Consider the following 14,537-nt stretch of genomic DNA (forward strand, 5'->3'; position numbering starts at 1 on the left):
CAACTGAGCCACCTCGGCGTCCCTCACAAGGTAGGATTTAAAAGGACTGGAATAATTATACTTCCACTCTCATAATTCTGACCCCGAATTCTTAAATAGTCACATCTCTCCATGAACAAGTAGAAGCGGGTCATTCCTACGCACCACCAATAGCTCTCCAGGTCAACACCACACTGAACCTCTCTTCCTCAGCTTGGTGTCTGCATTGTAACCAGTTGCTGTTATTGTTTGGAATTAATGAATAGTTTGCAAACTAGCATCACTTCTGTGAAAGTTGATGGACATATTAATTATACCTTATTCAGATTTCACAGTTGTGCGACCCAGATTCTTCTTTTCTGCCAAATTTCCAAAGATGCAGTGGCATTTTAAAAACTCCAGTGAAACACAGATAGTGTATTAAAATGCAAACAAGGAAGGAACTGGCCATGCAGAAATGGGAAAATGATGAGCTTGGTTTATCTGACTTCAGGACTACAGTCAGATGGTCCATTTTCAGGGTTTTTAGGCTGATTCAACAGTGCACATCTTTCCCTTCTGGGGCTTTACTAAAATCTTTTGTAGGCACTGTTATCTACTCAAGTGTCTCCTCTCTGTTACGTAAGGATCAAAGCATTTACTTGAGGCCTGAAACCAGCTGCTGATTACCAGTATCCTCAATGCATTAGATCTCTTGTGTTTGGTGTTTATAGTCTACATTCATAGAAGAGTGGGATGCATACAGGCTTCACTATTACTTATTGAGCTACTGCCACAGCAGGTGTTATGCAGGTGCTAAGGATACAGTAACACGTAAGATACAGTCCCTGCCCATGTGGACTCAGAGAGGGGGCATTGGAATTAGGCAAGTAAGTAGGCAATTATAGTACCCTGTGACAGGGATGTAATCGGGGGAGGGGGTACTGTGGAAATATACAGGAGCGATTCCTACTCCAGTAGTTGGGTAGAGAGGTCAGGGAAAGCTGCCTGGGGAAAATGTCTAAACTAGTGTCTCTCAGACTTTAGCATGCACCAGAATCAGGTGACTGAATCAGGAGATTGTCAAAATACAGATTTCTGGAATCTCTAGAATTTTTGATTCAGTAGGTCTTGGGCCTGAGAATGTACATTCATTCATTCATTCATTTATTTATTTATTTATTTATTTATTTATTTATTTATTATGTTTATTTTTGAGAGAGAGAGAGAGAGTGTGTGTGGGGGGAAGGAGGAGCAGAGAGAGAAGGAGACACAGAATCCCAGGCAGGCTCCAGGCTCTGAGCTGTCAGCACAGAGCGTGACGTGGGGCTTAAACCCACAAACCGCAAGATCATGACCTAAGCTGAAGTAGGCTGCTCAACTGACTGAGCCACCCAGGCGCCCCGAGAAGGTTTATTTCTAACAAGTTCCCAGTTGATGCTGTTGCTGCTTTCTCTGGGACCACACTGTGAGAATCACTTGTCTAAAGCCAAGATCTGAAGGAGACTGAGAGTGGAAAAATGTGTGTGTGTGTGCGCACGCACGTGCTTGTGCTCACTCATGGGAGGTGGGGCATGGCGAGTGCTGGGTCAAAGGGTATTCCAAAGGGAAAGAATGTATAGAGGCATGAAGATAAAAGAGAGCATGACAGGCTTGGGGACATCGATACTGTAGGGCTGAGAGTGTAAGAAGTGGTGAGAAGTGAAGGTGACAGTGTCACGAGTGACAAATCACAAAGGACCAATTGGCCATGCTATGCTAAGGAGTTTAGTTATGGCAGTGGGAAGCTGCTAAAGTGGTTTGGTCAGGACAGTGATGTGATGTGATATGCATTATGGAAAGGTCTCTCTGGCTTCATTGTGGATGATAGGATGGAAAGGGCAACACAGGAGCAGGGAGACCAGTTAGAAAGGCATTACAGTAAGTCAGAAGAAAGATGATGGCTGTGCAGAGACTGCTTTGTCAAGGAGAGAGCTGCAATGGATTGAAGATGACCCCAGTCTTGGATCTCTCTTCCCATTGAGAGGTGAGGTTTATATGTCCTCCCCTTGAATTTGGATGGGCTTATGACTAGCTGCCCAATAGAACAAGGCAAAAGTAATGCTGTGCCAGATTCTAGGCTCAGGTTCTGAGAAACTGGCAGCTTTCTCTTCCTGTATCTTAGACCACTTGTTATTGGATCGCTGACCTGCCTTGCAAGATGACCAACAGTCTTGCTGGAGAGACCCCCTGGAGAAGTCCAAGACTACCTGGGGACGGAGGGCATGCCAGCTTGCTGGTTATCCCGGCCAAGTGCCAGGCATGTGAGGAACACTCTTAGAACTTCCAGCCCAGCCACTAGCTGACTATCACGGAATGACCCCGGTGGATGCCACACGGAGCAGAAGAATTGCCCTGCAAGGCCCTGCTCAAATTCCTGACCCACAATATTATGAACGTCATAGAATGGTTGCTCTATGCTGCTAAATTTTGGGTAGTTTGTTCTGTAATAATAGATCACTAAAACAGTTTCAGTAATTGAAACACAAAGAACATCAACATTTAAGGGGCAGGCGGGGAAAGAGAGTCCCTCAAAGCAGAATAAATTTTCAGGAAGGAGAAGAAGAAGAATATGGTATCATGGAAGCCAAAAGAAGACAGTGCTTTAGGCAGGAAGGAGTGGTTATTGGTGTCAAGTCCTGCAGAGAAGGAGAAAAGACTACGGACCAAACAATGTTCTTTATATTTAATGGCACAGAGGTCCCTTGGTGGTGACACTGGTGAAAGTGTAATAAGCCAGAAGACAACCCGCAGTTGAGGAGACAGAAGCTGCAAGTAACTGGCCAGAAGCTTCCTGGTGAAGAAAGGGGGTAGACCTGGGGGTTTGTAGGGTTGAGAAAAGGTTTTTATTTTCACATTATCAGACTTGAGCACATTTCAGTGCTGATGGGAAGTGTGCTGGGAGCGGGTGAGGAGAGGTACTGGGGCAAATGGATACTGGAAGGTTCTGTAGCATGCAGGGTGGCTGTGGTCCACATACATGCAGAGGGATTTGCTTAGGATGGAAGGCGGGCCCCACTTCTATGACAGGAGAGACCGGGGAAAATGAGGATGAAGAGGAAGATAAATGTGGAAATGTGTAGCAGCTGTAAGGTGACACTTCATCTGATGGCACCTCTTTCTCCTGTGAGGTAGGAGACAAGGCTGCGGGTTTAGACACGTGGGGGCTTGGGGAGATAAGACTTTTATTCAAATGGGGAAGACTCAGAATAGCCACTGTGGGGGATAGCAGGGGACCAAGCAGAGAAACATGGAAGGATTGCATCTGTGGTAGCGGCACCTCCTTCTACACTTGTGTGATTTTTTTTTCCTTTGGTACTACTGAATGGTCCAGGGGTAGAATCAAGGAAGGCAGGCAGTTGGGTGAACGCAGGGTTGAAAATTTGGTGGACTTGTTTAATGACACATGGCAAAGGATTTCAGGATGCTGGCAAAGAAAGGACTGGAGTGAGGGTGCAGTGGTCAGTAAGCAAGGAATGACAGAGAAAGTCAAGTCTGAGGGATCAAGTTCTTGATCAGCTTGAAGGACAGAATGGATACCTGGTTTGGTTTCCCAGAGGTTCTAGGTAATGGCAGAGTCTAGGGTCTATTGGTGGCTAATAGTGTGCACAGCAATCAAAGTGCAAGAATGTAGAGAAAGTAAAGGAACTGAGAGTTTACATTTATGTAGATGATCACTGATGAGGTCTCGGAAGGTGGCAGGGCTTGAGGGTGAAGGAAGACTGGGGGGCAACTGTCAAAGTGTTCAGAAAGTGTGCAGGCCTGGGAGGTTCAATTATTATCCCCATTCTGCAGAAGAAGAAAGTGAGGCATGGAGATCACACCCAATAGCTATTGGGTGGTGGAACCAGGCCTTTTGACCCAGGTGGTCAGGCTGCAGAGTTTGTGCTCTACAATATGAAGCCATTTGTACTCACATTATATGACAGAATAGCTATAGAAGGCTCATATGTAGGGGGCAAAGGAGGAAAGGGTAGGTTCCCAGAAGACACATGTGGCATTCCAGCTGGATCTTGAAGAATAATAATAGTTCATGTTTATTTGGCCGGGCATTATGGCAAGTAATGTGCATGAAATGGTTCCACTGAATTGAACTCTCCTGACATCCTTCTGTGGTGGGCTGGGCTATTACCACCCCATTTTATTTTATTTTATCTTATTTCATTTCATTTCATTTCATTTCATTTTTATTCGAGATTTTATTTTTAATTTTTTTAAAAATACTAAATTTATTGTCAAATAGGTTTCCATACAATGCCCAGTGCTCATACCAACAGGTGCCCTCAGTACCCATCACCCCCCTCCCCTCCCACCCCCCCGTCCCACCTCCCCGTCAACCCTCAGTTTGTTCTCAGTTTTTAAGGGTCTCTTATGTTTTGGCTTCTCCCTCTCTAACCTTTTTTTTTTTTTTTCCCCCTCCCCCTCGGTCTTCTGTTAAGTTTCTCAGGATCCACATAAGAGTGAAAACATATGGTATCTGTCTTTCTCTGTATGACTTATTTCACTTAGCATAACACTCTCCAGTTCCATCCACGTTGCTACAAAAGGCCATATTTCATTGTTTCTCTTTGCCAAGTAGTATTCCATTGTGTATATAAACCACAATTTCTTTATCCATTCATCAGTTGATGGACATTTAGGCTCTTTCCATAATTTGGCTATTGTTGAAAGTGCTGCTATAAACATTGGGGTACAAGTGCCCCTATGCATCAGCACTCCTGTATCCCTTGGGTAAATTCCTATAAGTGCTATTGGTGAGTCATAGGGTAGATCTATTTTTAATTTTTTGAGGAACCTCCACACTGTTTTCCAGAGCGGCTGCACCAGTTTGCATTCCCACCAACAGTGCAAGAGGGTTCCCGTTTCTCCACATCCTCACCAGCACCTATAGTCTCATGGAGGGAGAGAGAAGGGCCTTAAAAAACAAATACTCTTAAGTTCAGTATGCTGTATGCTGTATGCTGATTTGTTTATTTCAGCCACTCTGACCAGCGTGAGGTGGTATCAGTGTGGTTTTGATTTGTATTTCCCTGATGAGGAGCGACGTTGAGCATCTTTTCATGTGCCTGTTGGCCATCTGGATGTCTTCTTTAGAGAAGTGTCTATCATGTTTTCTGCCCATTTCTTCACTGGATTATTTGTTTTTCGGGTGTGGAGTTTGGTGAGCTCTTTATACATTTTGGATACTAGCCCTTTGTCCGATATGTCATTTGCAAATATCTTTTCCCATTCCGTTGGTTGCCTTTTAGTTTTGTTGATTGTTTCCTTTGCAGTGCAGAAGCTTTTTATCTTCATGAGGTCCCAATAGTTCATTTTTGCTTTTTTTTAAAAAAATTTTTTATTTATTTTTGAGACAGAGAGAGACAGAGCATGAACGGGGGAGGGTCAGAGATAGAGGGAGACACAGAATCAGAAGCAGGCTCCAGGCTCTGAGCCATCAGCCCAGAGCCCACGCGGGGCTCGAACCCACAGACCGCGAGATCGTGACCTGAGCTGAAGTCGGACGCCCAACCGACTGAGCCACCCAGGCGCCCCAGTTCATTTTTGCTTTTAATTCCCTTGCCTTTGGGGATGTGTCAAGTAAGAAATTGCTGCGGCTGAGGTCAGAGAGGTTTTTTCCTGCTTTCTCCTCTAGGGTTTTGATGGTTTCCTGTCTCACATTCAGGTCCTTTATCCATTTGGAGTTTATTTTTGTGAATGGTGTAAGAAAGTGGTCTAGTTTCATTCTTCTGCATGTTGCTTTCCAGTTCTCCCAGCACCATTTGTTAAAGAGACTGTCTTTTTTCCATTGGATGGTCTTTCCTGCTTTGTCAAAGATTAGTTGGCCATACTTTTGTGGGTCTAATTCTGGGGTTTCTATTCTATTCCATTGGTCTGTGTGTCTGTTTTTGTGCCAATACCATGCTGTCTTGATGAGTACAGCTTTGTAGTAGAGGCTAAAGTCTGGGATTGTGATGCCTCCCGCTTTGGTCTTCTTCAAAATTACTTTGGCTATTCGGGGTCTTTTGTGGTTCCATACAATTTTAGGATTGCTTATTCTAGTTTTGAGAAGAATGCTGGTGCAATTTTGATTGGGATTGCATTGAATATATAGATAGCTTTGGGTAGTCTTGACATTTTTAACAATATTTATTCTTCCAATCCATGAGCATGGAATGTTTTTCCATTTCTTTATATCTTCTTCAATTTCCTTCATAAGCTTTTTATAGTTTTCAGCATACAGACTTTTTACATCTTTGGTTAGGTTTATTCCTAGGTATTTTATGCTTCTTGGTGCAATTGTGAATGGAATCAGTTTCTTTTTTTTTTTTTAATTTTTTTTTCAACGTTTATTTATTTTTGGGACAGAGAGAGACAGAGCATGAACGGGGGAGGGGCAGAGAGAGAGGGAGACACAGAATCGGGAACAGGCTCCAGGCTCTGAGCCATCAGCCCAGAGCCCGACGCGGGGCTCGAACTCACGGACCGTGAGATCGTGACCTGGCTGAAGTCGGACGCTTAACCGACTGCGCCACCCAGGCGCCCCTAGGGATCAGTTTCTTTATTTGTCTTTCTGTTGCTTCATTATTGGTGTTTAAGAATGCAACTGATTTCTGTACATTGATTTTGTACAGAAATTTGCGACTTTGCTGAATTCATGTATCAGTTCTAGCAGACGTTTCGTGGAGCCTGTTGGGTTTTCCATGTATAATATCATGTCATCTGCAAAAAGTGAAAGCTTGCCTTCATCTTTGCCAATTTGGATGCCTTTGATTTCCTTTTGTTGTCTGATTGCTGATGCTAGAACTTCCAACACTATGTTAAATGACAGCGGTGAGAGTCGACATCCCTGTCGTGTTCCTGATCTCAGGGAGAAAGCTCTCAGTTTTTCCCCATTGAGGATGTTATTAGCTGTGGGCTTTTCATAAATGGCTTTTTATGATATTTAAGTATGTTCCTTCTATCCTGACTTTCTCAAGGGTTTTTATTAAGAAAGGATGGTGAATTTTGTCAAATGCTTTTTCTGCATTGATTGACAGGATCATATGGTTCTTATCTTTTCTTTTAGTAATGTGATGTATCACATTGATTGATTTGCGAATGTTGAACCAGCCCTGCAGCCCAGGAATGAATCCCACTTGATCATGGTGAATAATTCTTTTTATATGCTGTTGAATTCGATTTGTTACACCACCCCATTTTAGAGAAGAAGGCACTGAAACACAAAGTGGCTCAGCACTAGCTCTCACATGTTGGAGCCTGGATTTTAACTGAGGCAGTCTGGTGCCAGACCAGGGTACTCAACCACAGCCCAGGAGCTCCAGGGGGATGCCGGGAGGGGAAAGGGGGCCTTGGGACAGAGTGGAGTGTGTTGGCCAAGGCAGGAGGAGGTGTGTGTGGGAAATCGGTGGATGTTAGGACTTAGGGAGCTCCTGCAGGAGTGTACGTAATGGCTGGAAAACTGGAGAAACAGAGCAAGGGATTTAATTCCAATGGGGAACCGGGATAAACTTTCCTTCCATGTGAGCATGTAGAGCTCAGGCTGCCTTTTGGGTAAATTTGTGGAGTGGTGAAGTCTGTGGTGATAGGTTCCTGCCTCCCCTCCCCCTGTGCCAGATTCCACACTGCTCAGCAACAGTCAACTGATTCTGGCATAGTGATGCAACAGCTCATCAAGGCACTAGGGCCTAAGGCAGTGTGGTCACCACCTCTACCCGAGGTGGAGGGAGAATGGGCTGATTCACAGTAGGGTTGGGCTTTAGATGAGTCAAGGAGGTGGGGACCATTGAGAGCCCCCAACAATGACAAATCTAAACCACACTCAGTCTTGTGGTTTCAGCAGCATGTGGAGGATATTATGAGAAGTATGTAGGACTGGGGGTATCTCAACCATGGTGCCTGGGGCTCCACCATCTTGATAGGACCTGGGTCTATTCCTTCTCAGTCCTTCTCCTTCCTCTAAAGCAGGGTTCTCGCCCCAAGAAGTTAAGCCCAGGTTGTCATGGAAGGAGCTTGGGGAAGCACTGTTTGGGGAAGGAGAAAAGATTAAGTACATCCCAGATTCTCTCCTAGACATCAAATCCTGCACAGCCCAACAAAGCAGCTGGTGAAGTAAGACTGCCAGAATGATTTACTTAAATTACAAGGGATCCCCGTCTTCCCCTTTCCTTTTACTTGGAGGAATTTCTCAAAAGAACATGATTTCTGCTGTTTCCATTCCAAGTTTGCCTCCAGGTCCGTCACTCAGATTGGGATGGAGAGAAAACAACAGGTTAATCCACAGCAACTGAGCCAAATACCAGCAGCCAGGGGATGGTGAGCTGGGGACGTCCCCAGTTTTGTGTGGTGTAATTAAGTAAGACAAGCCGTTTTCTCTGAAGTGCTGGTGATGAGGTACTGGGGATTTCTGGGAAGGTTGCCTTTGGGAGTTTGGATCAGGCCAAGGGAATAATTAGCTGCAAAGGGAGTGAGAAACTGCAGACATAGCAAATGGAGGATATCCTCGGGAAAAGCCTCATGGCTCCTTATTCCCATCAGACCCTGTGCCTGCAGCAACAGAATCAGGACTTATGGGGGTTTCCGCCAAAGGGGTGCAGAGCTTACGTGAGTACTATTCCCTGGCTCACCTCTTGATCCCTATTTTCCAGGAGCACCAGGAAGGAAAATACCAACTGCTCAGGCCTGAGCGCTCATCTCCAAAAATATCAAAGAATGTACAAAGATCCATTAAAACGGATACGTGGAACACCATCCTTTCATGGCAGAAAAGGAAGACGAGAGGCAGCCTCTTTCTCTCAAGGCCACGCTGTCATCTAAGGGGCTACAGCTGAACTCCCTGGGACTCTTTCCTGTGGCCGAGACAACCTGACACTCCTAGGGGGTCACGACACGCAGAACCACATAGCACTGTGCCCTCTGGAAGACACTGGAACAGAATGGTCCTTCCCAGGAAGATGGTCAGAGCTCCCTAAATTGAGCACTTGTTTATTTCTCAGTGGGGCTTTTCACAGTTGAATCCTGAGTGAGGGGTGCCCAGACTTAAGTAGCTGTGTTTGTTCCCCTTGCTGTAAAAGCCTGTCACTGTTTTGTACAACGTGAAATTAGTTACCCTCCCGTCTAACAGCCCAACCACCCAATGTGATCCTTACAGTCCCTGTGCTGTAAAGTAGGAGACGAGGCACAGGGGAAATAGACAATGAAACAAAAACCCATTTAAATGTCAGTATAAATATCTGGGACATGATAGCAGCACTTTCTTGTTTAAGAGCAGAGAGTCTCCAAGTGTGGTCCTGGAGCCAGCAGATTCCTATCACCCCAGAGCTTGTTAGAAATTCACCTTCTTGGCACCTCCTCTCCTACCCTAGGTATCAGAAATCCTAGGGGTGGGGCCCAGGAGAGGGGGAGGCTTGGAAGGTGATTCTGAAGCACATTGCTTGGCGGGAACCACGGGTTTACGCTGACCTGAGTAAAAGAGGGAGCAGTCAGGGGGGTCTTGTGCCTGGACTAGGACCTCAGGGTATTTCAGACACAGGATGGCTTTGCCAGAGGTTGGGAGGAGGGCCTGAGGAAGAGGATGGAACTGGCAGTGGGGGTGGGGAGACCTGTAGGTACCTTGGTAGCACAGGTTTGGGGCATGGTTTAAGAAATTTGCTCTGTTTGGCATTATAGTCATGGCAATAGGCTAAAGTGCCATATCTCCAAATAATTTCTTATTAGTGTGCGCATGCGTTTCAGTTGTAGCCTAGGTGACTTTGGACTCACAGAGGTGACTTACTTCCTAGTCCTTCGTGTCTATGATGTTCACCACAATGAAGCTTTGATGTTGTTAGGAATACATTTAGATTTATATCCACTGGATCTACATCCCTCTTTGGCTTTGGTCTGGTACCAGCCAGTTCACACCTTAAACCCAAACTAGAAAATACAGACAAAGGCTATTTTTGGAATTCCATTTTCCTTCTCTTCTTCTAAACAATGCATTCTGAGATTCTGATACAAATAGGATGCATTTTGAGGCATATGTGGAAAATCACGACTTAAGAAAAATGTGAGCATTCATTTTTATGTTCTGATAAGCTAAGAAAAAAATATGGAAGAGAAAGTTCATAGAGTCTAGAAATAAGCCTTTTAGCCAAGAAGAAAGATTGTTAGTTGTTGGGTATATTCAGATTTGCATTTTTAAAGTTAATGACTAATATAATAAAAGGTTCCAGTTAAATTATGACAGTGGCTGCTTGCTTCAGGGCAAGCAAAAAAACTTTGAGGTTTTAAGTCACATTCTTCAGTCTTCAGGAGAGGGTATTTTAAATTCTTGCAGACTATTTCTTTAATCTCTGTAACTTTTCTCTACCTGGTCCCTAACACTCATGTACCTAGCAGGAAAATGAAACCAATGTTGGTACTCAGGCACAAATGGGTAATATTAAGAGAACTGAAGCTTCCATGGAAATAGTTTGGTTAGTAACCTATGAAAAATGTATAGCTGTATTTAATTGCCTAAAATGAAGCATACTATGGTTATCCTACTTTTGAGCCTTAGTGTGATTCAACCTTTGGCAGGTGCATTGACAATGACCCTTGAAATCAAACCCGCCCTAGAAAAAGCCAGCAGTTTGTTTTAACTGTGACACCAGTGCTGACGGCTCAGCATTTGCCTTGAGTCAAAGAGGCAGGGCAAGTGGAAATTTCACAGTATGGTTCTGCTGTAATGTAGAAAGATGCCAAGACTCATATATTTTGCCTCCTGACTGAGGCCTTTAATCCAGCATGCTCCTTGTACAGCAAACAGAGATCCTCAGAGCAAAATTCTATAAAAGGAACACGATCAGATAGAACTGAATATACAAAGTACTTGAATAAAACTGACCGTATCTTGATGCCCAGAATAGAAGTAATCAGAACATTCTTTTTCTATAAAGCTTAAGTTCTGGAAAAACACTGGGACACAGTGATGAACATTAAAAAAAAATTTCTTTAACATTTATTTAGAGGCTTTACTGGGGTTTCAGCTTTGGAAAAGCTAAAGGCTTTGCCTGACTGCAGGTTGCAAAGACCCTTTCTCTCTACATGATCTGAAGGTATTGAAGGGGATAGCAAAGCAGTTAGAATTGGGTTCTGGAGACCGGCTGCCTAGAATCAGATTCTGGCTCCATCACTGATTAGCTGCGTGACATCGGACAAGTCATCTAAAAATCCTTGCTTTAGCTTCTTTGTCTGTACAATGGGGATAATAGCAGTATCGGGCTCGTTGTTAGGGTTAGGTAATGTATGTAACATCTTAGAACCATGCCTGGCACCATAGTAAGTGCTCAAGAAATTTAGCTATTACTACCAATATCATGTTAATTTTTTTTAAAAAGTTTATTTTTGAGGGAGAGAGAGAGAGAGTGCCCGTGTGTGCACAAGCAGGAGAGGGTCAGAGAGAAGGAAAGACAGAATCCCAAGCAGGCTCCACACCATCAGCACAGAGCCCGACGCAGGGCTCAAACCCACAAACCGTGAGATCATGACCTGAGCTGAGATCAAGAGTCAGACACTTAACCAACTGAGCCACCCACGTGCCCCCACTTTAATTTCGATGAAAGAGGGCCCTGTAAGAACAGGAAGAGGAGAGGAAGTGCCACTGTTTTCCTGCCTGTTTTCCTTTACCTTTCCTCCCATCTCCCTTCCCATTTCTATGTCTTTGCCACATTCCAAGAGGGATCAGAAGCCGAGGAATGAACGTGGAGCATCTCTGGTGTTGTGTGGTACACATGATGCTTTTCCAAAGGTCAGCAGGGGGAATTCCTTTCCTGGCTTTACCACTAACTAGCTGCGTGACTGCAGGCGAGTTTTCTTCCCTTCTGTATTAGTGCGCTAGGCCTGCTGTAAGGAAGGACCACAATCTAGGTGGTTTAGAATAACAGAAATGTATCGTCTCATGGTTCTGGAGGCCATGAGTCTGAATCAAGGTGTTGGTCTGGTTAGCTCCTTCTGAGGCTGTGAGGGAGAATCTGTTCTGTGTCGCTCACCTAGCTGCTGGTGGTTTGCTGGCCGTCTTTGGTATTCCTTGGCTTGTGGAAGCATCAAACTGCTCTCCGCCATCATGGTCCCATGTTGTTCTCTCAGTGTGGGTGTCTGTGTCCAGATTTCCCCTTTTTGTAAGGATGAGATTAGAGGCCCACCAGACTCCAATGTGACCTCATAGTAACTAATTATATCTGCAATAAGTCTCTTTCCAGATAAGTTCACATTCTGAGGTACTGGGGGTTAGGGCTTTAACATGTGAATACTGGGGGAGGGGGGAACACAATTCAACCCCTAACACCAAGAGACAGTTTTCAGAGTCTTCTGGGTGTTGCTATGTGCCGTGATTCTCCAGGAGAGCCGTGAAGTCTATGTGGTATTTCTCAAACTTATCTAACCGGAGAGCGCTTTTGATATGTGGTGGAGAATCATGACAGCCTGGTGCTAATCGTGACAGCCTTCTGGGCAATGTTGATGGGGCTGTTATTTCTCTGTCATGAATATGGACAGTCAGGGCTGATCGGAACCACGCACAGAAAGTCCTCCCTCCATCTCAGGGCACGGCCTACCCTGACTCTCCTGCAGCAGCACCCTGCCTGTCTGTGGTTAGCTCACCAAGATGATGGGTGCAGCGAAGCCAGCAGCCCCTCATGGCCCCGTCAGTTCCTGGGTGGGTGAGGAACCCCCCCTCCACCCCACCCAAGGGAGCCTCTCTGGATCTGAGACAGCTGCTGTGGATGACAGGGAGACGGGGCAGCCACATTTACATTCAAGCAGCTGTGATCTCACATAAACTAGAAGGGAAAGCCCACAAGGGAGAAAATGACTTACTCATAAAATTTTAACAAACAGGTTAAAAGAAAAACCTGCCTCAGTTTCTTTTTGTGTTGCTTTCAGCAAGCCCATCTCTTGTAGTGAGCTGACATTCGTGTCGACAGGGCTGTTAAGAGCACTCTGAATAAGGTAATTACCCAATAAAGGTAATATTCACCAAATTGCATGGAACTTGAATTAAAAATATATATGATCGCAGGATTGAAGCCCAAGTCATGTGTCATATCCGCTGCACATGTGGTGTGCCTGCCTGGAGAGTAGGAAGCGTCACGGGAAGGAGGCTGCCATTTATATTCTGAAGGTGAACCTACTCTCGGAAGGAGGACCTCCAAAGATGCTTTATTCTCTACTTCAAGGCAGCAAGGGAATGAGGTTTCTGCTTTCTACTTTATCTCTGCATGATGTTTCCGTTCACTTTGCAGGGCAGCGGTGCCGGTTAGCACAGTCTGCCCTTTCCTGTGAAGAGTGAGCTGAGGTGGCATCAGAATGGGAAAGGGAATTGCTTTGTGAGTTTTAGTGTCCTTGTAGGGTTGGCACGAGGAGGCAGTCTGAGCTACTGTCTGAGCTCTTCTGTCAGCACACCCTGGGACTGCATGGCTGCAAGACAGCTCACACAAAGGCCATTAGGTTTGAGCAGAAAGAGTGCAGGACCTGGGGTCAAAAGAATTGAGTTTTAATAGTCTCTGTGTCATTAACTAATTGAATGATTTTTGGCAAGTCAGTTCCCTTCCTTATGCCTCATTTTTCTCATCTGTCAAATGATGGTAAAAAACTCATTCTGTTCCTCTAGGGTGAGAGAATAAAAAGAATGATAGACACAGATGTATCATTAATATAATACCTATCATTAGCCTTAAATGATTGGTCAACAGGGAAGTTGCCATTTTAGGGTGTTAAAAAAAAACAAGAAAAAACAGAAACTGATAGAAATCAAAAATAAAACTAAGGAAACTCCCAACAAACAAAAGTTCAGGATGAGATAGTTTCACTGGTGAATTCTACCAAATGTTCAAAGAAGAATTACCACCAATCCTGCTCAAACTCTCCCAAAGAAGAGAAGAGAAGAGAAGAGAAGAGAAGAGAAGAGAAGAGAAGGGAACCCTTCCAAACTTACTTCACAAAGCCAGCATTACCCTGATACCAAAACCAGACAAGGATGCCACACAAAAAAATTAGAAGCTAATATCTATGATGAGTATAGATGCAAAAATCCTCAACAAAATATAAGCAAACCAAATTCAACAATGCATTAAAAGGATCATACACCATGATCAAGTGGGACTCTTTCCAGGGATGCCAGGGTGCTTCGACAACCACAAATCAATGTGATACACACATTAACAAAATGAAGGATAAGATTGCATGGTCATCTCAATAGATGCAGAAAAAGCATGACAAAATTCAACATCCATTTATGATAAAAACTCTCAACAAAGAGAGTACAGGAGGTAATACATGACAGGCCCCAGGTAACATCATACTCGACAGTGAAAAGCTGAAAGAAAGCTTTTCCTCTAAGATCAGGTAGAAGACAAGGCTGTCCACTATCCTCACCTTTATTCAACATAGTATTAGAAGTCCTAGCCAGAGCAACTAGGCAAGAAAAAGAACTAAAACACATATAAATTGGAAAGGGAGAAGTAAAACTGTCACTATTTGCAGATGACATGACATTATATATAGAAAACCCTAAAGACTGCATCAAAAAACTGTTGGAAGTA

At 44.4% G+C, this 14,537-nt stretch overlaps 1 protein-coding gene and 1 long non-coding RNA gene across 4 annotated transcripts in view; both read right to left on the bottom strand.

Annotated features, from left to right (window-relative positions):
• LOC123606339 overlaps nucleotides 1-13,752 on the bottom strand; it is a 43,310-nt gene extending 29,558 nt beyond the window's left edge. The window contains exon 1 of the long non-coding RNA XR_006716238.1: nucleotides 11,988-13,752. This is a non-coding gene — a long non-coding RNA (uncharacterized LOC123606339). The remainder of the gene's footprint in view (nucleotides 1-11,987) is intronic.
• The window catches only part of LHFPL3 (LHFPL tetraspan subfamily member 3), a 570,149-nt gene that overhangs the window by 122,482 nt on the left and 433,130 nt on the right, over nucleotides 1-14,537 (bottom strand). The window lies entirely within an intron of this gene.

The sequence above is a fragment of the Leopardus geoffroyi genome, chromosome A2 (assembly GCF_018350155.1).
Source record: "Leopardus geoffroyi isolate Oge1 chromosome A2, O.geoffroyi_Oge1_pat1.0, whole genome shotgun sequence".
Classification (NCBI taxonomy): Eukaryota; Metazoa; Chordata; class Mammalia; order Carnivora; family Felidae; genus Leopardus; species Leopardus geoffroyi.